The sequence below is a fragment of the Molothrus ater genome, chromosome 9 (assembly GCF_012460135.2).
Source record: "Molothrus ater isolate BHLD 08-10-18 breed brown headed cowbird chromosome 9, BPBGC_Mater_1.1, whole genome shotgun sequence".
In the NCBI taxonomy this organism is placed as follows: Eukaryota; Metazoa; Chordata; class Aves; order Passeriformes; family Icteridae; genus Molothrus; species Molothrus ater.
In genome coordinates this window covers 15,784,847-15,811,059 of record NC_050486.2, presented here as the reverse complement: position 1 = coordinate 15,811,059, position 26,213 = coordinate 15,784,847, and the positions used below count along the sequence as shown (strand labels likewise).

At 37.0% G+C, this 26,213-nt stretch overlaps 1 long non-coding RNA gene across 1 annotated transcript in view; it reads right to left on the bottom strand.

The window, feature by feature from the left end:
- LOC118689582 (uncharacterized) overlaps positions 1–26,213 on the bottom strand; it is a 489,442-nt gene that overhangs the window by 407,014 nt on the left and 56,215 nt on the right. Inside the window, exon 3 of the long non-coding RNA XR_008508531.1 lies at positions 21,084–21,130. This is a non-coding gene — a long non-coding RNA (uncharacterized LOC118689582). The remainder of the gene's footprint in view (positions 1–21,083; positions 21,131–26,213) is intronic.

Genomic DNA, 26,213 nt, shown 5'->3' with positions numbered 1-26,213 from the left:
AGGCTGTTGTATAGGCTCCTCCACAATGACAAGGAGCCATTAGAGGAATTACCTAATTACAAACCAAGAGAAAAAAATTCAGGTATAGCGAACAATTACAAAATGGACAAGTAAACACATGGATGCAGTAAGCTGGAGAGGGTTATTACACACTACAGCTTCTCTATGCTAATTCCTCCATTGTTACTGTATTACTGAGGAATATATTTACCTAGAGTTAAGAGCAATCAACCTGCAGTTTTCAGCATGGTGCTGCTAGTTCATATTTTTGCTTTATGGATGTAGTAACTTGTTTGCCTACCCATCTCATTATAGAATTAAATAACAGATCATTTCTCTATTAAAAAAAAATTCTGTATTAAAAGCTATCTGAAATTATATACTCCCCACTGCACCTCACTGGTGAATGCAATTTTCCAAGGAAATCTATCATAGCTCTAATATGTAAGATAGTTATTGATCTGTAAGTGGAATTATATATGAGTGAAGACATTTGCACCTGTACCTGTCACATTATAAGACGCTTCTGAGTAACTGATGGAAGGATTTAAGTGTACTTATTGAACCTCCAATACAGCACTGAATCACTTCAAATACTACAGGAATGAGTGAAGGATCATGAACTGGAAGAACCAATTCAGCCTGCACACTGACTTGTCTTATGGAATAAAAAAAGCTGTTCTCCTCCATGCTGTGATTCAGGCTCAGCTGTCTGAATCAGAAAAGACATAAAATTCTACATAAGTATATCACAGGGGTTTCTGGGAAAAGGAAAATGCTGTGTATGTAACAAGCAGGCACTTCTGTGAAAAATACAAACTAGCCTAATACACAAGATGTTATTGGCTAGAGAATGAAGCCATTGCCCAATTTAAATACCTCACAGAAAAGTGGCTTAAAAAAACTCCATATCCCAGGCAATCAGTATCTAATGACCACTTAAGGGAAACCTTTCAACCTCTTAACTCTTTCAAAACTCAAAATACTTAGAAATATGTAGAGTTCCACTTGCCAAACACTCCCTAGAGTGTTTTGCTGTGGTCTGCATTTCAGGATAGAAATTTCTGAAAGAAGGGCCACTTTCTGTCCCTATTCTGTACTGTGTCGCACTTCTCAGGCAGACTATGTCCCTCTGTCCCTTTCCATAAAACCCTCTGAGAATTGCAATGGGGCAATCCTAGATGTAATTACAGACTGGGGAACTGCTGGAAAGCAGTGCTGGAAAGAGGAAAGTGACCTGGGGGTTCTGGTGAACAGAAAGTTGAATGTGAGTCAGCAGCGCCCTGGGAGCCATGGCACAGCCAACTGTGTCCTGGGAGTATCAGACCCAGCATCAACAACCATGCAAGGGAGGGAATTGTCCTGCTCTGCTCTGGGGCAGACTCACCTCGAGTGCTAGGGGCAGTTTTATTGTGGCTGGGGAGAGTTTTATTGTGGCTGGGTGCCACAATATAAGAAAGACATTAAAGTATTAGAGAGTGCTCAAAGGAGGGCAACAAAGATGGTGAAGGGCCTTGAGGGGAAGCTGTGAGGAGCAGCTGAGGGCACTGGGTCTGTTCAGCTTGGAGGAGACTGAAGGGACACCTCACTGCAGTCACCACTTCCTCTTGAGGGGAAGAGGAGCAGCAGGCACTGATTTCTTCTCTCTGGTGGCCAAGACCCGAGGCAAGGCCTGAAGTTCTGTTAGGGAAGATTTAGGTTGGACATCAAAAAAATGTTCTTCAACCCCCCAGATGGGGGTTGGGCAGGGGAACAGCTCCCCAGGGCAGTGGTCACAGCACCAGCCTGACAGAGTTCAAGAAGTATTTGGACAATGCTCTTGGGCACATGGTGGGGATAGTGCTCTGCAGGGCCAGAAGCTGGACTTGATCATTCTCATGGGTCCCTTCCAACTCAGCACATTCTGTTTGATTCTGCTCTCATTACCAAGACCCATGTTAGACCACCAGATTTCCCTCCAGGATATATACTGACTTGCCATACATTCATGCCTTCCTCGGTTTGTAAGTTAGTCATATACATGTAAGCCAGCAAACATGGAGGTTTTTACAAGATTTCCACATGCAGTTCTTTTTAGGTGACCAGAAGAGTCCACATACATTTCTCTTTCCTGAACCTCTTTCTGAATTCAGGCCTCATGGGTCAGTTCTCTCACAGATACATACCTCTGAGTAGCCAGCATTTTTTCACTAATAGTCCATACTTATTTTTTGAAATGTGTTTTTTTGTTTTCCCCTCCAAATCACTTTCTTGCCCATGGCATGCTCTACAATGAATTTCCTTCCTCATCCCTTTCCCTCACTAAAATATCCTTTAAAATGATTTCTATTTTTTTTCTTTATAACCCTGAATCATTTTTCCACCAGTATCCTTACAAGAGCCTCTAACAGTCTCTAGCACATAAATGGAAACCAATCAGTGTTCATATATTTTACATACACAGAGTATTCAAGCAATTTTTCAGTAATAATTTTCCAGTAAGACTTTAATGTTCAGTTTCTTTTGACTACCTTTACTTTGCATGGAAAATGGTTTAATGAAACTCAGCCTTATGTGCACATGTCTGGGTGCTGCCAGAACTCCCCTCTCAGACTGCAGCACGCTAAGCAAAACTTGAAGTAAATGTAAGCAGTTTTCCAGTTTCTCCAGGACCCTCGTTTGAGTGACAGAACCTTTTACGTTAACTTCCCAACATTTCTAACAAGCATTTAACATTGATTTTGCTTACACAGGCGATGTCCTGTTAAAGACAGCAAAAGGAAGAGAATCAAAAGACTCTCTACACAGACGAAGCTTTGATTAATCCTGGGGAGCTCTTCGGGGTTAGAAACTCAACAAACATGTGACTGTGAAATTAGAAATGTTCAACGAAATTAAAACAGATGCATGCTATGCTAATAAGAGAAAAGAGATGTTACAAAAGATAACAGTGGGGTTTTCAAGGCCTGAAACATCAGTTTTAGTCAAGATTTCAGAGGTTAATGTAACATAGTATGGGGGATAAGTTCAATTTACTCCTAACATCAGGAGGAGCTTAAAATGTTACACAGATTTTTTTTTTATGCTGAATATTACATTTGAGTTAGGTAAATTACTCATAGTGTGCAAACATAAACTGAGGCAGAGGAATTCATGTTCTTGGCTGAAACTATGAAATATTAAGCAAAGCCTGCTCTAAAAAGACATAAAGTACTCCACTTAGAAATTATTGTTGATGAAAATCAAGCACCTAATTATAATCAAGTAGTAACAAGTTAAGTTGTCACGTGAGAATAAAAAGCAAAAACACAAGGAAACCTTCAGGCTTGTATTCTAGATGCAATATATATGGGATTGGAGGGCTTTCCAAATTATAAACTCTCATTAAAGCATTATCTAAAATCAGGACATACATCTTGCAGTCTATTATTTGCCCAGGGCAGTCATTTTATCCTATGAAGACAGGATACATTCTTATGTACATCCTGTCCTGTTGCCATGCTTTTTGTGACAGTCTGCTTCTGCTTCTTTGTATCAACCTGACCTCTATGTCCTGTAAATCTGTTCAAGTACTAACCACCAGTGGTGGTCCTAATGGATGGTTTGGTATTGATGGCTGCATCTGGCTTAAAGTGGATTCAGGGGAGACAAAACAACACAATAGCCAAAGGCTAATTTGAGCAAGGCACGCTCCAAACCACAGTGCTGGTCAATGCATTACTCAAGCCAAACCTGGACAAAGCTAACATCTGTAGTCAGTATACAAAAATGACTACAATTCAATCATCTGACTCCATATACTCCATATGGGGAGCCCAGGGCCCATTGAGCTCTCCTGAATGGCAATGGGCTGCACATTAGAATGAGTCCCTGAGTAGGAATCCTTATTGTATCAAATACTTGGTAAGTGAATTGGGAATAAGCACACTGAAACTTTGAAATCTTATCTAAGTGAGATAGAGAAAGGGATGTGCATATATAATCTTTAGACATAAATCATTCACCAAGTCTGGGACTAAATCTGTATCCAGCTGCATCTAAACTCCCCCTGAGGAGTTTAGAATGAAAGGGGGTCCCTTCTGAACCTCATGACTCAACATGAGGGTCTCAGTCAGTTCTTTCTGACCCTGTTCACAAGCAGTAAATAATCACACGTACGTTGCCATGGATTTTTGTTAAAGCAGTCACATTGACCATAGAACTTTGTTAACACACTGCCTGATAGAAACAAAATGCATTGTTTCTTCTTTCTTGTGAGTCAAGTGCATGACTCTATCCATGACAATTTTCCACCAATTTAAACAAAACTTCGCAATGAAATCTCACAAATCTTTACAACTATTACACAACATTTACTCCTCAAAAGTCAGCTTTCACTATGGGGCCCCCCCTGTACAGTGCTGAGGGCCCTCAGCTGCAATTTGATATTCACTTTGACTTAAAAACTCATAACATTGATTACAATGCCACATTTAACTGATAAATGCTTCAGGACAAGTCATAATTTTATTTAGGGTAAATAACAGCAAAAGGTAAAAAGCCAAACAGAAGTGAAAAGCAGTGTAGTTTCCAACATATTGGGCTCTAGCACTCCATTTCACTGCACTGATGGAAAATGGCCTAAGAAATAAAAAGGAAGACAATGAGTCTTATAGTTGGAAGTTCCATCCTATGTAGTCATTTATTTCATTCTGAGATTGCTCAACAGACAACAAAATCTCTTAAGTTGGTAAATATTAAGGGAAAGGAAGAATGCAATTTTTTTCTTTGACAACTGTAAAATATCAAGGCATAAAGGGAACAGTTGACACTGATATTTTTCATTACAAGCTATATGAACAGTGAAGTCACATGTATTTAATGCAAAGTTAAAAAAATACCTAGGCCATTTAGGAGCAGCACAAAGGGTAGTTTCTCTCACTTCAAAAAGTGTGCTTCTACATACTGTGCACAAAATTAATCCAAATGCATGGCGCATCACTACATGTTAGAAAATTTAGCAGGAGTACTTCTGTAAACATTATATCAGCATTTTTTTTCCTGTTTTGGGCCTGAATGTGTCAGAATCACTACAAACTAGACTAATTAACTATTACTAATGAAGACTGTTTACATTCTAATACAATGAAATGGAAAAGGGGTCTAAGAAAATGTATCCAATAAAAACCCCACAGTACAGGTTAATTAATTTTCAGGGCTAAAAGGCATCATTAGATGATTTTATTTGCCCTCTTACATAAGACAAACTTTAAAATGTCACCTAGTTTTCCTCATAGTAAGTCAAATGACAAAATACCACTGCCTGAATGCACATCTGCTCTACCTTCCTCAGAACTGTACTTCCATAGTGTACAGAAAAATGTCTGCAACTAAAATGGGAAAATGAAAGGTTTTAATCTAAAACAGTAGCATTTCCCCCTCTTACAGCAAAACACCATTTGTTTGGTACAAATAGTTATTCTGCAGCCAGCACTAACTAGACCACTTATTATTGTAGCCTGTCCAATTTCTCATCCAAAACTGCAAGTGGTATCCAACATGTACTGAGAGCCCAAGGATACAAGAATTAGAGCTGTAGTGACTCTAGCTCAATGATTCTTGCTATGCAGTATTTGGGGTTTGCTCCATTACAGAGAAACACATTTACTGCAACTTGTGGACATTCATTCAAGCTTCAAGCAGCAGATAAGTCAGCTCAAGCAATGAGGCATTACAGTACTTATTATCCTAAAAGAATGATCTTTCCGTTATTGTTCATGTGGGTTTACTGACAGGAGGAGAGTAAGAGAATGAAAAGCGGTGACAGGAGAACAAAAGTGACAAAAGGCCTAAGAGCAAACGTTGCCTTATGTTAATTATGAGGCGATAAATATGAGAGGTTTTTTGGCTGAGAAACTTTTATTGGTTAGCAAAAAGAGGATTTTAAGATTTTCTTTCTGTCTCCACCATCTTTCAGCTCTAGTCCAACTTCAGAATTTCAAGACTGGCAAATTGAAGTAGACAGCCTGCCTCCTGCCAAACCAGCTTTATACAGATGCCCAGGAAATACACAGGCTGTTCTAATGACTGAGAAGTGGGAGGAATCAACAGTCAGAAAACAAGTATGAAAAGCTCTAGGTGACACATCTGCTAATCAAAGAGAAGGGTTTGAGACATGTTTTTCACAGGAACACAATGATCTACAGTGGAGTTCTCCATGTTGCATATATTCAAGTACCTGTTTTGTATTTAGTATTTGATGTGAAGAGTGGACTGTTTTGAAACACACCTTAATTATTATAGTAAGTATGATTGATAGGGTTATTTAAAAAATCTATATTTTTTTTAAAATATAGATTTAGAGTGTGGGGGAGCTATCAAATTATTATTTTTTTAAAACTGTTGAAGAGAAAACGCTGATAAAAATCTGTTTCCAATATACTTCTTCAGGAGCAAAGAAGCTATTGAGGGCTGATATTAGATCAATTCAAGAACAGCAGTAATGGAAGGGAGTTTTAAGGTTTATGCTTTAACTGCATTAAAGAATTCTGAAGAAACCAAAAAATAATGAACTGGTTTTTTTCAAACTACAGCATAATTCAGCTCTTCTAGCACTTCTACCATACACAGTGTTGAAAGCTAACTTTCCCTTTTAGTATGACAGGTAGAATTGTCACTTAGGCCATCAAGCCATTAAACCAGTTTTTAAAAAGTATTTTGTAGATTCTGTAACATTCTAGAGAGTTTCTTGGTGCTTTTTCAATCAAGAAAATCTGACTAAAATTGCGCTATCTGACCTTCCGATTAATGGCCTTCCCACAGCCTGTCATGCTAACACGGAATCTGGGGAACAGTTAGGATTCATCTGGAAGCAATATAATTTCTGCCTTTGTCTTTCTTTTCTGGACACTAATGGCTTTAAGTCAGTCCTCTTCACTCAATGTATGACACATACAGCCATTCTATTTCAGTTGTCCATTAACTTCAAGCACTATGACAAGAACAAAGCAACTTCTCAAAGGAGTTCAGTTATATGTGTACTGAATTTCTACAAATCCTTCACTTCTTACGTGCTCTTTTCAAGTACCACTAATGTGTACCTGAGTGCAATACTACCTATTATAATTAAAAGTGGCTGCTTAAACAAATGAAACAGGTTACAAGGCTTGTGGATTCAACATCAGTGTTACTATTCAGTTTCTCTACATATTTCTGATTTTTTTTCCTAGAACTTATCTACCTTTTTTAAGCATGAACTGAGGAAAAAAATCAACAACCAGAAACCTCCAGTTTGTGGTCTGAAGTCTAAGGCCTGAGCATGGTACTTGATATTGCTTCCTGGAAACCATGCAAAGGACAGACTACAGAGAGCACTCCTAGGCAGAAAGGAATAAATACATTTCCACAGGTACTTACAGAATCACCAATATAAACAACTAGGGGAAATAGATTCTATTCTGAAAAGTGACACCTGTAGTCCTACAAGATTTTTAAATATTTCAGCTCCTTAAATATTTATCACCAAGATGCAAATAAAGCATCTGCAACCTCCTGTGGAAATAACATGCATTGGATGGCTTTAAGAAATATGTATGACTGTATTAACATCTTACTTAGTTGTACCAACCTGGCATCTGGTCAATGTCTATATTAAGGCTACATAACAAAGTATTTTTACTCACCATACTGTTTTAAATAAATAAGAAATCTCCTATATCTTTTTATTGGGACACTCATGAGATAAGAAGGCTCTAGGTATCGTTGAGAGGTGGAAGAAGCTCTCAACTTCTGTAAAAATATTCTTGTCAGAGCCCCGCTGACCAGACAACACAGCACAGTTCCATCTGAATGCAGATGGCATTTATGTCTATGCAGCAAAAGTGTTTTATTCTGACTTTACTGTATTTGGTCTCATCAGATTCTGGTGAAACTTACCAGTAATTTGCCTCTTCCCTAGCCAAATTTTCCCAGGACCAGCCATGTCTGTGAAATGATACTTGCAGCTATGCTCTTCTGTATTCCTCGGTGACACAAAGTTCTCTCCTAAGCCTCAGGCAATGTGAGAAGCCAATTCAATTTTGATTCTCTGCTACTTCTCTCTCTCTATCAGACAGCAAGCAATATTCAAAAGATGCCTTATTTAAAAAGAAGACTAAGCCTATATGTAGAAAACTTTGTGTTGTGCTAGATTTTCTCCTTATTCTTTCTGAGCCCTCCATCAGAACTCCTCCTAGCAGAGGGTTATATGGAATGCAGCAGTATAAAGATAGCTTTGCCCTTCAATAAATACTCATCTCCTTCTAATGTGGGTCTTAAGACTTATGCCCTGAGCATTATCCTTTCTTTCTCCATCTACTCAGATTTCAAGCAAAACCAGTCATTGGGACACAACTGAGTAAGAGATCAGATCAGTAAGTATCAGCATGAGGAACCTGCACTCTCTCCCCCCAAGACTTCTCTGTTAATCTGAATCCAACAGATCAAAGAAAATTGCTGCGTGCATTTCAGGCATTCAACCCTACAAAGCCAACTACTGTCTGTCCAGCTGCAAAGTGCAAAGCTAGTGGTAGAAGTGGAGATAGGATTGTGGTGTCTATAACAAAAAGACAGCTGAGGGAAAAAACCTAAGCTGTCAGATGCCCAATGCACTGCCAGACAAATCAAAATGCTCAGCTTCATCAAAATGCTCACCTGAGGCTGAAACCTCAGGTGCTCTGAGATCAGGGAAGGGCAGGTAGAAGATTCTCCAAAATCTTCTATGCCAGTTACTTGTCATTATGAATATAATTTTGTAGGTGAATTGGAATTACAGATTCAGATATCCAAATAAAATATAGAAATAAGTCTCTACAAACAGATGTAAAGCAATGTGGTTTTACCTTCTTCCTGAGGATAAAATTTTCATGAATATGTTTGCCCTTGTAACACAAGCTAATAACACAGGTTAACAGCAAGAGATAAGTTTAAGCTCTCACAGCAAGGCATAGAAAGCAAAGAGGAATCAACATAGAGCTCTATAGGTGGCTGCAGGGTCGCCGTGGATCTTACTGCTCAGCTTCCTATTTCACTCCCACTTCATAGCAGTGTAGTAAGAGCTATCATCATCTGAATCATTCTGCTGCCCTGTTTTCCAAAAGTACTATCTGCCTCTCCCTCTGTTCCAAATGCATTCAGGCCATCTCCTCTAGCAGTTTGCTGCGACGTGGGCAAGGTTTAGCTTATACTCATCCATGTAATTGGAAGTGTTCATTTTACACTGCTAAAGAAGACTCTACATGATTGTCCATGTAACCACAACCAGCTCAATCACCTGGAAAAGGCCACGACTTGGCACTATTTATCCAGCTTGTTTTTGTTGTCAAAATCCTGTAACGCATGTTTCCAGCTTGAACCATATAACAAATAACTATGTAAGAATTTGAAAATGCACAAGCTTTTCAAGTCACTGTTTCTTAAATATGGAACAGAATCAATCCCCTATTGTCACCTCTCTTTTATCTTTTCAGGGTGCGGCTACATAGTGCACAAAAAGACTTTATTATATTCACAGACAATGCAGCTGTGCAATAATGTTAGGTTTGTCCTTCAGTGCAAAATCATTTTTTGCTGACATGTGTGTCTTAGGACCCATAACACTGAAACATCAGAAAATAGTGATTCATTTTAAAAATTTCATTTGAACATCTGCACTAAACAGAATTTACAAAGAAAGAGACATTATTCTGATCATACAACTTCACTGCCTTACACAATCTACACTGCTTTGTGTTTCCTACAGCTCAGTCACCCACAAGGGATGATACTAAAGGTTAGTTCTCTTTCTGCATGGCTAGACAATTTCCAATTACAATAAAAACCTAAATTTCAATGTAAAATTCCATTCTTAAGATTATATCCATGTTTAAATGCCTAAAAACATCCAGTCATTAAATATATGAGAAGGAATTTATAAAAAAAAAACCTCAAACAAGAAATTCCAAGGGTATGGGTATGTGCCAGGCTGGGGGATATTGAAAAATACAATGAGCTATGAAGCATTTTTTAAAGCAAAATGCTTCCATGTGATCCTTGAGAACTATATACCTGTGTATGTGTATGCCCATCCAGACATACACACTATTAGGGCAACCTGCCCTCATCTGCTCTGGTGCAACTCTTTCTGATAACATAATTGAGGTCGTGTAATAGAAGGAAATCACACTAGCAAAACTAAATTACTCAGTTTCAGATGATTTTGGAAAGCATGGGAGAAATAGAAAGGTGAATTAAGTGTAAAGACAGCAATCAGTTTTTATGTGAAAAATCAGATAATGGGTTTACCTGACGCATGAGTATCACTCTGTAACTTTCGAAGGGGGCTGAAAGGTTGCATTAAAGGCTGAAGGAGAAGATATTTGCAGAGATAGTCACTGATACTAAATGCAGAGAGAAGAAATAAGATCAAGAAATGCAAAAACAATATAAGAGACAAGACTTAGAAAACATTTCTATCAAGTTGATGACAAAATTAGCTTGGTAATATTACAGTTAGACTTTGGCATAAAATGGGCAATATAAGGTAAAGCCAAATTTTTAAAGATATTTTTCTAGTCTACAACAAATTTAAAAAATCATAGGCATGGATTTCATCTACAATAATCAGTATTAGATAGATAAATAACGAAACCCCTTGTTCTAGTAACATACAACATCTTATCATAAATGTTGCTAACAGTGTAGTTTATCATTAATAGTGGGACTCAAGAAAAGCTGAATGGAACAACTAGGTTGTCTATAAGGTAACTGTGACTAAACAAATAGCTGGCAGCATTTCATTCTGATGAGACAGGGTCTGCATAAATTAAAGAATTACAATTATGTCAGGAACTACATATAAATGAAGCTGATTGTAATACACCAGGAAGTACATTGTTTCTATTCACTATGAATCCACATACATAAAAACTTTGCTTACTCTTGTTTTGATCCCAGCATGCAGTGTATATTAACCTGTCCAATTTCACATAGTAACCAATTGTGACTATTACAATCCATATAATTTATCAGAATTAAAAAAAAAAAAAAAAATCCAAGCAACACCTTTCCATATGGCCAATTAGTAAAGTCATAAAATGCAGCAAATATATGATGCTGTATTGAACATCTGTGCTGGTTATCCTATGGGAATTTTTAATAAAGGACCAAACAGCATATTGATGTTAATTCTATGTTACCAGGACTTTAAATAAAAAACTAAAATAAATAGCATCCATTAAACTGATCATACTGTTGTAACTCAAATTGTGTTTATTATGCTAATGGAACATGAAATTAAGAAAAAGACCTTTATGCCAGTGGAATTAATTAATGAGCTTTATGAAGGCATTGGGATGTAATTTATTTCTAGATAAGTAAGTCTAATTTGCAGTTCCATGGGTCTCTGCAATGCTGATTGTAATAGTTATTCCTGCAGATGTGCTGCTCACAGCATGTCTTTCCATTAGAACTGAACACCTCATTATATAAACTGTACCTAATTAAACATAATACAGTGGTGACTTGTTAAACTGGCCTTTTTAAGTCAGCAGCTGCCTAAGCTAATAATACCATATACAAGATTTATATCATCTACCATATAATACTGATATTAAAATATACTGCCCAAGGGATTGACAAGTAATTTACCAGTATGTAACAGGTATACTTCAGATTCTGCAATAGAGATTAAAGACTACTAGTCTATAAAAATCAAATGAATTAAAGTCTATTTGGAGTTCTAAATAACTATAAAAGTCTCTTAACAATTTTTATCTTCTAACAGTTTATTTAAAAAAAAAACATAATCAGAGAATAACACTTCTCCTATGTTCTTTCTCCATATGTGATGGGCCATTTTTCTTTTGTGGTCTGAATTACTACAACATTTGAACACAATTAGGTATGTGCATACTGCCTTTGTTTCAGGCAAAACAAAACAAGAAACTGCAAGACAGATACAGCTACTTCTTGAATTTTGTGTGTTTGATTCTGTGACTACTCTGTACATGTCCTTCCCACCAAATCGTAGATAGAGCTCATATTCAAAATATGACAGTCAGACTCCATGAAGTCTATTTTGGTCAGGAAACAAGAAAGTGGGAAAACACACTGAGAACAGACTGAGTTTCTTATGAAAGCTACATTTGAAAGCTACAAAATAATATTTTGGATAAACCATGTCTAATCATGAAAACTTTCCATTCTGTATATTTCCTGTGGTTTAAGAATTGTTTTCTGTTTCTCCCCTCTTCAGAAGCTGAATCTACTGCCACGTTATGTTCTTATGTAGAGCAGCATTGCTTTTGTTCTTCCCATTTTGCCAGTCTCTGGAGAAAGAGGATACATTTTGTTCACATATGTATCTGGGGAACTACATAGCTACACCTTTTCCTCACAGAAGCCTGTGATTCTTTTTTCCTTTTTTCTCAAGTATGCAAAACTGGCTCATTTTCCACTCTTACTCTATGCCTTAACTGAGCCACCTGAAGACATGTGAGCAGTCCTGCATTTTGCTTCCATGTCTCTTTCTAAATGAAGAAAATGAGGCTCAAATTCTAAAGACCTTTGGACATAGGGCACTTCAAGCAATACCTTTAAAACATGTATAAATTTAGTCACAGCCTTGAGTCCACTGATGTCCAGTATCAAGAATCAAGTACAAAGTTGAGAAATGTCAATGTATTTTTTCAGTATGGACTGAAACTTACTTTCAGTAAGTTTCTGAAAACATTCATTCTCTTGAACAACTTTCAACATTTTCTTGCATAGAGAAGTTGGAAAAAAACACAAAAAAGTAAATGCAAACTCCTCAAGTTTTGGAGGAAAAGATTCAGAATTAGATCAGATTTGCTTTGAATCACTTTCTCTGTCTTACTGAGCACATAAAAAATATAGTGTTCTTATATACACCTTAATATCTTCAGTGTCATACTTTACTTTTAAGGTTTCATGATAAAGACAGTCATTCCCCTCTTCTTGCTATAATATCTAAATCATTCCAGACTATAGTGTGAAATACATGAACCACTGCAAATCAAGGTGAAATTACAGTTTGTTCTGAAGTTACAGATTCAGAGAAGCAAGATCTGTTCTGTCCCAAAGGCTGTGCATCAAGTAACAAAACTATGAGCAATTTAACCCTATTGGCAGAACATGAAGAACAGGCTTCCAGACTGAAACAGCTCGTACACAACCAGCTTATGCTACTAACAGAAAGAGGATTCTTGTGGTAGAGCTGACAGCACACTCAGAAGAAACTCGGCATTCCAGGATAAAGATTAAACCAGAGAACTTGCAGTTAGAAGCAAAGACTTTATGAGAAATAATTTGTTTCCAATAGTTGCTCTGTTTAAATTCTGTCGTTACCAAGGCTGCATTTTAATTTCCTGGAAGTTAGCATTTGCTTCATGCTTTCAAGAAAGTCTTCCAACTATTTAATTCTTGTACTTAATTCTTTCTTCAGATTTTTATTGCAAAATCTTTTATTATAAATAATCACTGTACTAAAACAACTTTCTTTATTTTAACAGATACTATTTCAATTCAAAACCAGTCTAATTTTTTCCTAAAAGTCCCATTTAAATTGCTTCACTATCTCTCAGTAATCAAATATGAAATGCAACAGAACAGCAACATAATTTGCTGAGGGTAAAATTTAGCAGAAGCAATCAACAATAAGAAGAAAATAGGAGGTCATGAGCACCATGGATCCATTATCTTTATTATTTTTAATTAAATATTCCAGATACACATTAATTTACTTTGCTCACTACTTTTATTGTTTGACTTGCCTTCAAATGAGAACTGTGAGCACTTTGAAAAATGAGTTGAAAGACTCCCTTGTTTCACAACAGACTGAGTAGCTACTTCTCCATTTGCTGCCAAAATGCATTTTAGTAACGTATCACAGCTAAACTCCTCCATGACTCACCACAGATGCCTTCTGTCTCTTAAAGAAATCTAAAGCAAGGAAAATATTTTCTCCATATCCAATCAATGAAAGTACAGAAATATCAGCAAAGGTTTAAAGACATCTAACTGGATCTTGAATTCAAAAAGCATTTTCTAAACTGTGGTTATTTTAAAATTAAGAACCTTTTTTAGTGTCTCCAAAAAGAAAGGAAAAATCCTGTCATTGTGCTCCTGAACAACATGACATCTTTAAAAATATTAAAGACAAACAAAAGTATGATAAAACAAAATACTAACCCCTTTAATGAGATCAATAGAAGATTTTTTCATTTAATTAAAATTTCAACTATGTTATAGAAGAATTTTACAGTTTCTTACCCTGCCTAGTTCTGGTGAAAAAAATAATTCTAAATATAACAAGAAGGGTGGATTCACAAGCTTACTAATGTGGCTGAGTATTCAATTTACAGTTTCAGGAAATCTATGAAATTGAGAGAAATATCCTGATAATTTGATGCTTATGTGAGCTGAGCTTCTAAAACCTTTCTGAAAAAGTGACTCTCAACTGGTTTGATCTCACAGGTGCGTAGGAATACTGGCTTGAGAGTTATACTGCCTATTTAACTTCTGACTTTTACAGTGAAGCAGTTATTCTGGAAGCATGAAAAATATCTCAAACCGTCACTCTATCACTTATAGCTGGTTTTCAACTTCCTTGGGTGATGCAGAAAGGCAAACAATTGGGATCAACTGAATTCTCTCAGAAACACTCCTTCCCAGAAGGAAGTAAAAATATGCAATAACATGGTCAGCAGGGAAAAAATTATTCCATAATAAAGACCCCACAAAAAACCTCCGATATTTTAGCCTATTACTGCTACCATAAAGTCAAAAGAAGCTGTTGGATGAACAAAAACATTAGAAAATTACTCATATTTTTCCTCTCAAACCAAACGCAGAGTGTTATTGTCCACTGCATTGCCAAAGATTTGATTCACAGATACTCTGAAATTTTAGTCTTTTTTCTGAAGTTCTTCAAAACAAAAAAAAAAAGCCTTTTAAAAAAACTTTAACACACCATTGACTGAAAAATCAGTACTACATGGTGAATTGGGACAATCACAGGAAACATAAACAGCATCTTCTTCCAAACAACTCTACAACAAAGCAAAAACTCCTAATCCATACTCTAAACAATTGAAAAACAGGAGAAAAGTGACAATCATTAATGCCCTGAAAAATTACTAGGAAGGCAAAGAGAATGTATATGCATGCTACTTTGAATTTCTTTTGCTGCCAGAACTCAGATACCATAACAATGAGAGGTCACACACACACCCTGACAGAACAGAACTGACAGGTTTGTTAATTGATGACAAACTTACAGCACTAATATCTTTTCAATTATAACAATATTTTCATTATTTGAGAGGTCAGTCTTCATTCCCCACGTGCATACCATAAAGAACACTAATGAAATGCTGTGAGTAGAATTCAGACAGTTGTTTCTGCTCCCATCAAGGACAGAAATTTCCACTGACTTCAGTGTAAACAGAATCAGGCCCTTCATGTGCGTATTAAATAAAGCAGACACTTCTGTCTCAATCTTCTCTGAAAACATGCTTTTGATTCCACAAAGGAGATAAGATGATCTGATAAAAGTAATAGATGAAAGTATATTATTATCTATACTATCTCCATTATAAGATATAAAATACTCTGTAGTGTCTGTGTGTATTACCATAAGCTACAGTAAAAGTTGACCTGTTTTCCAGAGGACAGATTTTTAAGTGTGATGCTGAAGCAATTTTTGATGACATACTTTTCTACAACATTTCTCATGCCACTGAAGATTAGATATGTCTGCAAAACAGAATATAAATTCAGCACCAGAATTTTATCTTATCCCTTAGCCACTAGCTATGAAATAAATGTTCCAATATCAGTTTCTATACAAATATGAATCAGTGGAACTTCCTTGGAATTTTTTAAAAGACAGACATTGCTATTATTGTCATGTCAGTAACAACAAGAATTACTATTTCCTAATTGCATGTTCTCTGTCCTCCCTCTCGGGAGGCTCCAACATAGAATCCCTCTACAATATTCTTTAAAAGCACTGGCATTCTGAGTTAGATTTCTTCAGCTTTGGAAGCAGATCCTCACAGCACCAGGGGAAAAATAGTAAAAAATACACAGCTGGAAGCACAGCTTCCCCAGTGATTGAATACCCCCATTTGGTAGGTCACAAATCTGTAGGGAGAGACAAAAAGGTGGGGTTTGCACACCAGCTGGCCTTTGTAGAGAAGAGATGTGAGCTATTCTCATTCAGATGGTGCCTCAGGAGACTCACAGGCTAAAGTCAGTACAATCAGGTGACATTGTTTTCAAGACCCAGAACACCAGTGAATGACAATTTAATACATTAGAAGGTGCACTGGAGTAAGTACTACAAGACCTTAGCTAGGCATGTGTGATGTGCTCTGGAGACTTTAAACTCCGTAAGGAAAGGTTTATACAAGGTGGGAAAGAAAGGAATGTTATTGACTCTACAAACAGGGAATCAAGTCAGAAAGGATTTTGGCAGAAAGCTACTGAATGATTAGCATGTGAAGGAATCCCAGGCAGAGCAGATCCCAAAATAACACTACTGCTTGCCAAACACCTCCTAGTCTCTGGCCTGCATCAATTACTGAAATACACACATCATAATACTCAACAGTGCTTAAAATTATTTTTTCTGAAACTGAGGCCATCAGAAATTTAACACAAAACCTACAGGGAAGACATATAGTGGAACAAGGTGAGGGGGAGAAAAACCCACAAAGATGCTTTTGATTCCTCCTCTCTGCATAATGAGCCAGATCCTCAGCTAATGCATAGCCTCATTTTTCCATTCATACCTATTGAGCTCTGACATTCTGTACAACTGGTATGTTTAAAAGCAGGTTAAGAATAAACCTGTAGACCCAGCCTTAGGACTTTCCAGACTTACAGAAGCTCATAACACGGTGAAAGGTCACAGAGCTGTTCACATTTCTACCTTTTGCCCAACAATACCACAACTTCAGCCACCCACGAGGTGAAAATACGCCCCTGACACCAAGCTGTTGGGCTTAATGACTGAGTCTTCATAAAAAAGAAAAAAGCTCAGTTAAATCTAAAAGCACACACACAAATTCTGACCTCTGGTGAGAAAAAAGAATGTGTATTTGTGCCGCTTTTAGCTTTTATTGGTTTCCCACCAAATCTCTTAATACTTCTTCTGACTTATTCCAAATTTTCAACTTTTGAATAACTAAATTTGCAGCTCTGCTAATTTTGCTGCTCTGGGAACACAGCAAAATCTGGCTGCCACAACTGTGGCTCTTTTGTGTTCAAAACTGCATCACTTATGTATTTAAAAATACATATGATATTTATAAAGCCTACTCAAAACATTACTAAATTGTCCCATTTTCATGTTTTCATGACAATTTATATGTTTTCCATATGGGCAAGTGCTGACAATATGATACAAGCTTAATGGAACAAACTGTGGTTTTTCTTTATTGTCTTGGCATCAAAAATCTGCACTTGCATAAAAATAACTCTCTCCTCTATTTTAAAGGGATGACTTTTCATTAATGTAATTTTAAGGGCAATTCTCTCTCTCATTTTACTTAAAAATGAATCAGAAATTTTCACTGCTTACCTTACCTTTGTATCACCACTGTATTTGAGAACATTATGAATCTATTGTAAAAAGCAGCTGACATCCACAGAGTGCAGAATTATTCAGAGTTTTCTATAACTTAGCATGTGCTCCACAAAAGACTCAGGTTTGGGAGGGGAGGAAAAGATGCCTCACTCTTTTCATCCACAGGGAGACAGATACTTCCATATCTCTCCTCTACTTCTGTTTTCTCCCTCCAACTTTCCAAAAGCAGGAACAGCTAATGCTTGCAAGTATTAGGAGGAGCCTGTGTGCTAAACGTCTAAGGCTGAAAAAGCTGACAGTAAATGACTTCCTTAAAAGTTCTCAAAGACTCGAATATGGCACTGAAAAGAACTAATATTGCTATACTCCAACAGCACATGTACTTCAGCCATCTCCATCCAGTCTCTGCTGCCTCCCTTACCCTACCTCACCACAAAGCTGTCCTTGCCTTCTACTTTTCTTCTCTTCCAATTACTGCAATCCTAATGTAGAGAAAGCTTTCCCTGACCTGAAGTTCCTCAGTAGACAGTCAGACCAGACAACCTTCTCTTCATTTTATCCAGCTCCTACACAAACTTCACAACATGACAGACATGTCAAATGAGCCTTCCACCAGGCTGCAGACAGCAGTTTCTAGGCCATAAGAGACACAGCTGATGGAAGAGATTGTTGGAGGAAGTCAGGAAGACAGGAGGCCATGGGTAATATCACAAGAGTCCTGCTGAAAACTAACAGCTTAATGAGTATGATATTGCTGGTTATTTTATGTATCTCAAGTCTAGGCCTTGAATAATTACTACTTAGTACTGAGAAGCTAAAGTGGAAAATAGATTTTGCCAGAGTTAATAATAAAGGCTAATGGTATAGAAGTTGTGGGTAACAGGCACCACCTCAATCAGTCTAAAACATTTTACTTTCTAAGAACTGAAAGTTGCTGAAAGTTGCTATACTGATGGAATCAGACCAAGTTAATTCACCCACAGACAAAGCAGCTGGTATCATACACAAACCTTCTCCTAGGCAGCCTCTCTCTGGGATAGGCATCGGGCAATCTGTCTAAGAAGCAGGCTCAAAAGATAGCTGACTCAGACAGAGTCTCTGAACAAGCTTCCTGTTAACCAGCTAGAGAGATACTCAGCCACCAAATGGTGCCTTTTCCTTCAAGGAGAACACAGCACTTTCACCAACTGTTCTCTTTTGAGGTGACTCACCTTGGTGACATTACTGTCCCTAGACATGCATATACTTCCATTTGTAACTCTCATGCCTGACGGGAGAAAATCTGCTGTGCTAAAACACTGGAACAGTCCATGGATTGTCACTTCCTTTTATTAGCAAGACTTTTTTTCTATCAGTTGTGTGGGAAATGCACTTCAGGACAGTTTTTCTGCATTCTGTACACATCCTCCCACGCTCACAGCAAACTGACACTTAGTACTGGTTTGGGCTGAAGTAGTTATTTTTCTTCATGGTAGCTTGTAAGGGGCTGTGTTTTGGATTTGTGCTGAAAACAGCATTAATAATTCAGAGATGGTTTAGTTACTGCTGAGAAGGGCTTACACAGCATTGAGGCCTTTTCAGCTTCTCACCCCACCCCACCAGAGAGTAGACCAGAGGTGCATAAGAAGCTGGGATGGGACACAGCCAGGACAGCTAACCCCAAATGATCACAGGGATATTCCACATCATATAGCACTGTGATCAGCATGGAAATCTGGGGGAAGAAGAAGGAAGGAGGACATGTTTGGAGTTATGGTTTTTTGTCTTCCCAAGTGACCATTGTGCCTGATGGAGATCTCCTTCCCTGAAGATGGCTGAATACCTGTTTGCCTTTGAGAACTGGTGAAAAAATTCCTTGTTTTGCTTTGCAGAAGTTTGCTTATTAAACTGTCCTTATCTCAACCCACGAGTTTTCTGACTAATACTTTTCTGATTTTCTCCTCTGTCCTGCTGGTGGGGGAGTGGACAAGCAGCTGTGTGGGTGTGGGGCTTAGGTAAGCCATGACAAACCCACATGAACAGTAGTGCAGCTTCAGCAGAAGTCTCCCTTGTTGACATTCTCCAACTCATTCTGTCCTGTTTAATCTGACTCATGTTTTCTTCACCCATCATCTTAGTTTTCCTTATTTCATTACATTTCCTTTAAAAGAGCTTGTGGCTGCAATCTAAGAAAGTTCAAGCAATAATTTATTTTTCTTTAGCAGATATTTTAAGGGTAGATCTCTCAACAGCATTTGTAAGATGAGCATTAAAGGCAAACAAAACAAGCTTCTGAGGAACAGAATCTAATAATGACTTCTCTTGGTTTACTTTTGGATTGTTTTCATATTAGGCACAGTATACATAGATAATTTAATTAGGATAAATTCTCTGCTTGCTTATGATCTCATCCTTTGCAAAGCTACCACACCAGTAGTGTTGAATAGGCTATAAATCACTCGGATGTTCACGCTCAGCGTTGAATTTCTCTCACCAATTAAACAGGGGTTTAGAAAAGCTCTAAATCCAAAAGTTCACATGATGAAAATTTTGGCACAAAGGTGAATATTCTCTATTCTCTATTGAGAGAAGTGAGCAATATAATGCAGTGGTTCATTTTCCATTGAAGCAGAGTCTTGATCAAATACCTGTCTGTTCCTCTTACATGTCAATAGCTTGTATTTCAGCCAACTGATTGCTCAATTACAGAGAGAAAGTTTGGAGACAGGAAACTGAGTTTATTCTGCGCAATATAATAGAACCACTATAATTAGGTAAACTTCCAGGAAGCTGTGCAATGAAATGCAATAACCACCTAAAGCCTTAAGTCTTAATATAAATGCTTATTTCAAACAGCAGATTGTCATCAGTCAATGGATGATTTTTCCTTTTCATGTAGCATCAAAACCTACCAAGTGTCATTTGGAATTTTCACTCTAGTTCTCCATTGTTCAAGTGACTTAATAGTCACAGTTAAATAATCAAATAATAATTTTTAAAATTGTATTGCAGTAAGATGAAATGGTACACAGTAAAGACCATTGACACTCTCCTAAAGAATTTTGTTCCTGGATAGATAAACAGTATTTTTTTCTCTATAAGGAAATTAAAAAGTAGAAGAAATCTGTCCTTGGAAAATGAAAATAGATATTTTTGCTGTTTATCCAGGCTGAATTAATAGTGCTAGTACTCTCAGGGTAACCTGACCTATTCCAGTGAACGTAATTCCTTGCTTTTCAACCAACATTTGAAAATTAGTTTTTCCACTTTATTAATCATATATTAAGTCTATTTCACTTACATCACAAGCTTCAAAGGTTCTTTTTCTTCTAGCCCATCTCTGCACTTCACCCTTAAAACTTACTTTGCAGTTAAAACATCCATGCCAAAAGGTACTGTGACATTCATACATTTTATAAAATAGAACCACAGCACACACATTTTAAAAAACACTTAAAATACACAAATTTTCAGGAATTATTATTATAGATGGTGGTCACACTGCTTTAGTACTTACTAGAAATTGTGAAATGTTTTCAAGTGGACTGAAGGGCTTGACCACTCCTGGCAATGGAAAATAAAACAGAAGACAATGTCAGGTGTTAAAAAATTCCTTACAGAAAGAGTCCAAGTCAAAATCACGTTTCCTGCATGATTTGGAATTTAAACCATTCCTTTCTGACTCTACTTTCTTTCAGCAGATGTATTTGAGGTGTACAAACACTGAAAGTCTAGACTCCTTTTTACATAAATTTGATTTTTCTACCTTAATTATTGTTGATATTGTACATCATTTAGATGTGATTATGTTATATTTAAGTATTCCTAAATGAACTCACATTAATCTAGTTACCTAAATTAGAGTAGAAAAATTATTTTAATGTGACATCCTGTTAATTTGTTCCTTTGGTACTTCAGCTTTGCATCCCTGGGGCAAAACAACCATATCCCATCTAATGCAAGAGTTTCAAAGCTCCAATACAGTACACAAACTCAGGATCACAGGAACTGCCAAACATGATCAGAACCACAGGCTATTTAGTCTCGCATCCTATCTCCTGCATGGAAGATGCTCCAGGGAAAGGTCTAAGAAACCCACCAGTAAGTGATAACAAAATACAACTTGCAATGTGGTCATCCAACACAAACAATGGAAATGGTGATTTTAAGCACAGCTACCATAAGAACAGAGATTAAAAAAATAATAATTATAAGTGATCACTTTAAAGAACACAGGGATGTTTCTATTATGTAAATTTCCTTTCCAGTGACACTTTGATACAACTGTGATATTCCATCATGGGCTACAAATAAAATTATTTCTCAGGACACAGCTATGGACAAGAGAGAAAAATGTGCATTTATTCTATATAGTGCTGTTTAAGAAGTGTTTCCAAGTGGCCACAAATTTTTATTCAGGGGAACTGCTTTTGCTTATGCTTGCTGAAATCAGTAGTAAAACTAACTGTACTGTCTTTGGTTTAGAAGGGCAGAATGGAAAGCAAAATTTAGCCACTGTGAATCTAAGGACACACTTAAACAGCTTGTGAACCACACAGAGGCTAATGATCTTAATCAACAATACAATTACAGTCATCCAAAGGTCTATACACAGACAGAGCCCTGGTAATATCACAGCTGCAGGAGCCCCACTTCTCTTACTCCATCTGGAAAACAGTCTTTCACTGGGGCTGAAAGGCCTGCGTTTTGTTCTTATCTCTAGTCCAGACTTCAATTCCCATGAAAACTGAGAAGAGAGACCCCGGTTCCCCCCTGGTGAAAACTTTCTGAACAGCCCTTTTCCACATCTTCCAAGAGAAGGCCCTGCATAAAGGAAGCTACTTTTTGAAGAAGGTTTGAAATGAGCTTCCACAAAAAGTACAGGTCTTTTGCAATAAAACCTGCATCAAATTTTACAGGAAAGGGGAAGGTCTTCTTGAAGCACATGAAACCAAGTCTTCTAGCAGTGATGAGGCTAACTCCACATAATGGAACTTTGTTTTTTAATATTTTTTCTTGACATAGTAAAAGATTTTCAACTTTGAGATTTTTCAGGAAACTATATTTGGAATGCCACATGGCAGACCAGAAACTCCAAATCTTTTTAGCTGTACATCATTTTTGTATAGTTTACAGTATAGTCTAATTACATAATCACTTACTTGTCAATATCTTACTTTTTCTCCCACAAAGTCAGAGATTATAATTATTATAATGCTACATAATATTATAATGCAGATTATAATGCTACATAATATTTTTCACTGCCATAATAGTCCACTATGTCTTTACCAACAAACTTTTCTCTGATTAAATCCTCATCTTTCTTCAGTAAATATTTTTTTTTAGTCAGCAGCCATATACTATAGCCATATACTATAGGCAGCAGAAATGCTGACTTAAGTTCCATTTTGAGATGAGATTTTACTTTGAAGCTAACTTAGCTGCATGCACAGGTATCCTAAAAATCCAAGTCACATCTCACCATGTTCTTAAACTGGTTGATAAATCTGACAAACAGTCGCATTATGCAACAACAGTGGCCAGCCCATGATGAACAAAAACAGTGAATAAACAGCTGAAAAAAAATTTGCACAATGTTTTCTCACATCTTGGAAAATTAAAAATACATCCAGAATACAGCTTTGTTCTGTCCTTGACAGTTAATTAAATATAGCTACCCAGATCATCTGCCAAGCTTGAAATTTGGATAATCATACCTGTAATGTAGAATAAACCTGCAAAGCAGCTGTGACTTACAGAATTATTCACTAGAAAGTACTCAGATATTGGTGGATCAGCATATCGATACTTTGTCCCTACCACGAGAACAGAATAGAGACCTGTGGTTAGAGACTGCAGTAGTAGATAATAGATTTACCAGATCTTCTGGCATATAAAAAATGTTCAACAGCACAAAATGCAGAATTATCTGAAGTGATATAATAATTGTACTTCAAAAATAGTAGCTGACAATGTAGTCAAGAGTTGTTTCTTAGAGGGATTTTATAAGTGTGACATTTCTTACCTTTTGAATACTTAGCCTTACTCTTGCCTCATGCATTTACCATCAGGGTTGTTGAAAGCGGGTGCAGAAAAATGAAGTAGAAAAGAGCAGCACTGAAAACAATACTGCCTATTGAGAAATTATTAAAGAAAACTGTAAAATCGTGATCATAAGAAATGTGTTATTTTGAAATCTCCAGAACATAAACTCAGAATATAAAACAACTATAGTCCTGTCATGGGGAATTATTTTCACTGTAGGTGTGTAAATACATACAAACCAGAGTTCTTCCATTTCGTAAAGAATAATTTAAGGAAGGTGATCTTTACCTCCCCTCTCATCTTTCTTGTAGAAACAAATAATTTCCTTTTACAGTATCTTGCCTTACTCTTCTCTGAGAAGTTGAGAGCTTGAGCTTCCAGCCAGGCCAGATAATCTGCTAGTAACTACACTCCCTAGCATAGCTAAAATTGACACAAATGTCTCTTGTAAAAACATTCACTTTTCTGTTTTAAAAGGCAGATTAATACATGCACAGTATTTCTGTGGATCAGACGCAGAATATACTCACTAGTTGAAAGTAGTTTTATGGCTCTTTTCCTCTCCAGGAAACTTACTGCTTTGGCTGAATTTTGCTTATGGAGCCATCCCATTTCTGCTTGATGGAGATTTGAAAAAGCCAAATCTCCTCCGAAAATGTACCAGGCAACAGCAGGGACATGCTCACCAAGATCAAATTCAGTTGTGGAAGAGGGAAAGAAATTTTAAGGTTTTTTTTTAAAAAGTTGTTTCGACATATGGTCTTCCTTTGTACATAAGACAAATAAATTTGAGAAACTGTTTCACTGTACCACATATAGGGCCCTGTAGGGCTTTTCCAGGTGAAAGGAAGAGATAGCAGTGTGATCTGCACAGGTGTCCACAGGAGTCTAATCAGAGAACGCTGGGACTGCAGAAGGCAGGCACCAACCTAGAGAACCATTACTGCAAATGATGACAAATAGATGAAAACAGCTTGGTTTAACGGTCAGACCTTAAAGTGAACTTGTAAGATCTATATGCAATAAAAGTCTTTAATGCTTTTGCACTGAAGAAATTGATAAGAGAATCAGTGATATACAAGGGAATATGGAGTACCACAGTGCTGTTATAGTACAGTTATTTCTAACAGGAACACTATCTTAATGACTTCTTTGTAGATGTTTTATAATGTAATCAATTGCTGGAACACACGTGTGTGTGACGCCTACAATGTCATGCCTAAACCCAGGTTTAATTCGACATATAGGCTGCAAAGACTGCTGGAGTTTTGATATCTCTCACCTCTACAAGGCTTTCTGTGACTCTGAGCACCTTCATGTTTTTATAAATCTGGTCTATGTCCACTGGAACAAAGGGACTGATTTCTACACGGAACAACATAGCTACAGCTATGAACTGAAACTGCAATTTCCTTTAAAAACATTTATTTCATCTCTTTCTAAATAACTTCAGCTCTGAAGTACAGAATCATGGAATCGTTAAGGCTGGAAAAGAGCTCTAAGATCATTGTGTCCAACTGTTAATCCAGAACCACCATGTTCACCACTAAACCATATCCCCAAAACATATGGTAAGTTAAGACTAACAAAACTTTCTCTACCATTTCCAGAGAAAGTTGGTTCCCGTTTCCAAGTGGCTATTTACTGAAAAACACATTCAGAAAACTGAAGCAAATCTTTGGAATATGGGTATCCTTAAAGCACTAAAACTTAATCTCCCAGATATGTAAAAATAAATGTGTTGCATTAATAAATATTTTCAATTGTGTGCTATGCAGAGAGTATGTTAGCAGGCCCTTGACCCTTTACACCAAGAAAAAGTAACAGGAAATTCTAGGAAAACAGAAACATACCAGTGCTGGACACACAGTGGGAGGTGCTCACAAGGCCAGTGAAGATTGTAAAAGGTGTCTAACGGAAATTGTTCCATTTATTACTTCTTATTTAAAAAGCAATATATACCTTTGCTTTATATTTCCCAGTGCCTGGGAACCACAGATTTTACATGCAGGTAAAGCAGAAGTCTGAATGTTCCTCAGCTGGCTGAACTTACCCACTCTTCACTGAAAACCAAAAGCACAGAATTTGAGCCCTCCTGAATCTGTAATTAATCTTAGTAAAAAATCCTTTCATACCTGAGACATCACTGGAAAGAATGTTTGCATAATAGTTCTAAAATGCTAGTACTGTGGGTGGATATTTTATTCATTTATACATAAATATAAGCATATATGAGACAGAGCTTGGTTCAAAGATCCCCTATCTAATGATATTTCTATAAGTCTAATCATAGACAGTAAAATAGTGGGGTTTTTTTATTGAGGAGAGAGGTAAAAGAATCAAAGTTTCATAAATTACCAGTGGCATGAGGTGGCCAGCTTAAGACATCATAAGGATGCTTGATCACCTTTGAAAACCTAGAGCAGGCACCCAAATTACTCTCCACTCTTGAAAAAACAGCTTGCTCTCTGAAATAGCAAAAATATAGAGCATATGGTCATCATACCACAAGAATAACACAGAGGAAAGCAACTGAGATACTACGGTGTCTAAGCATGGTAGAACCGCAGCACAGAAGGAAAAGGGCACACTGCTATTC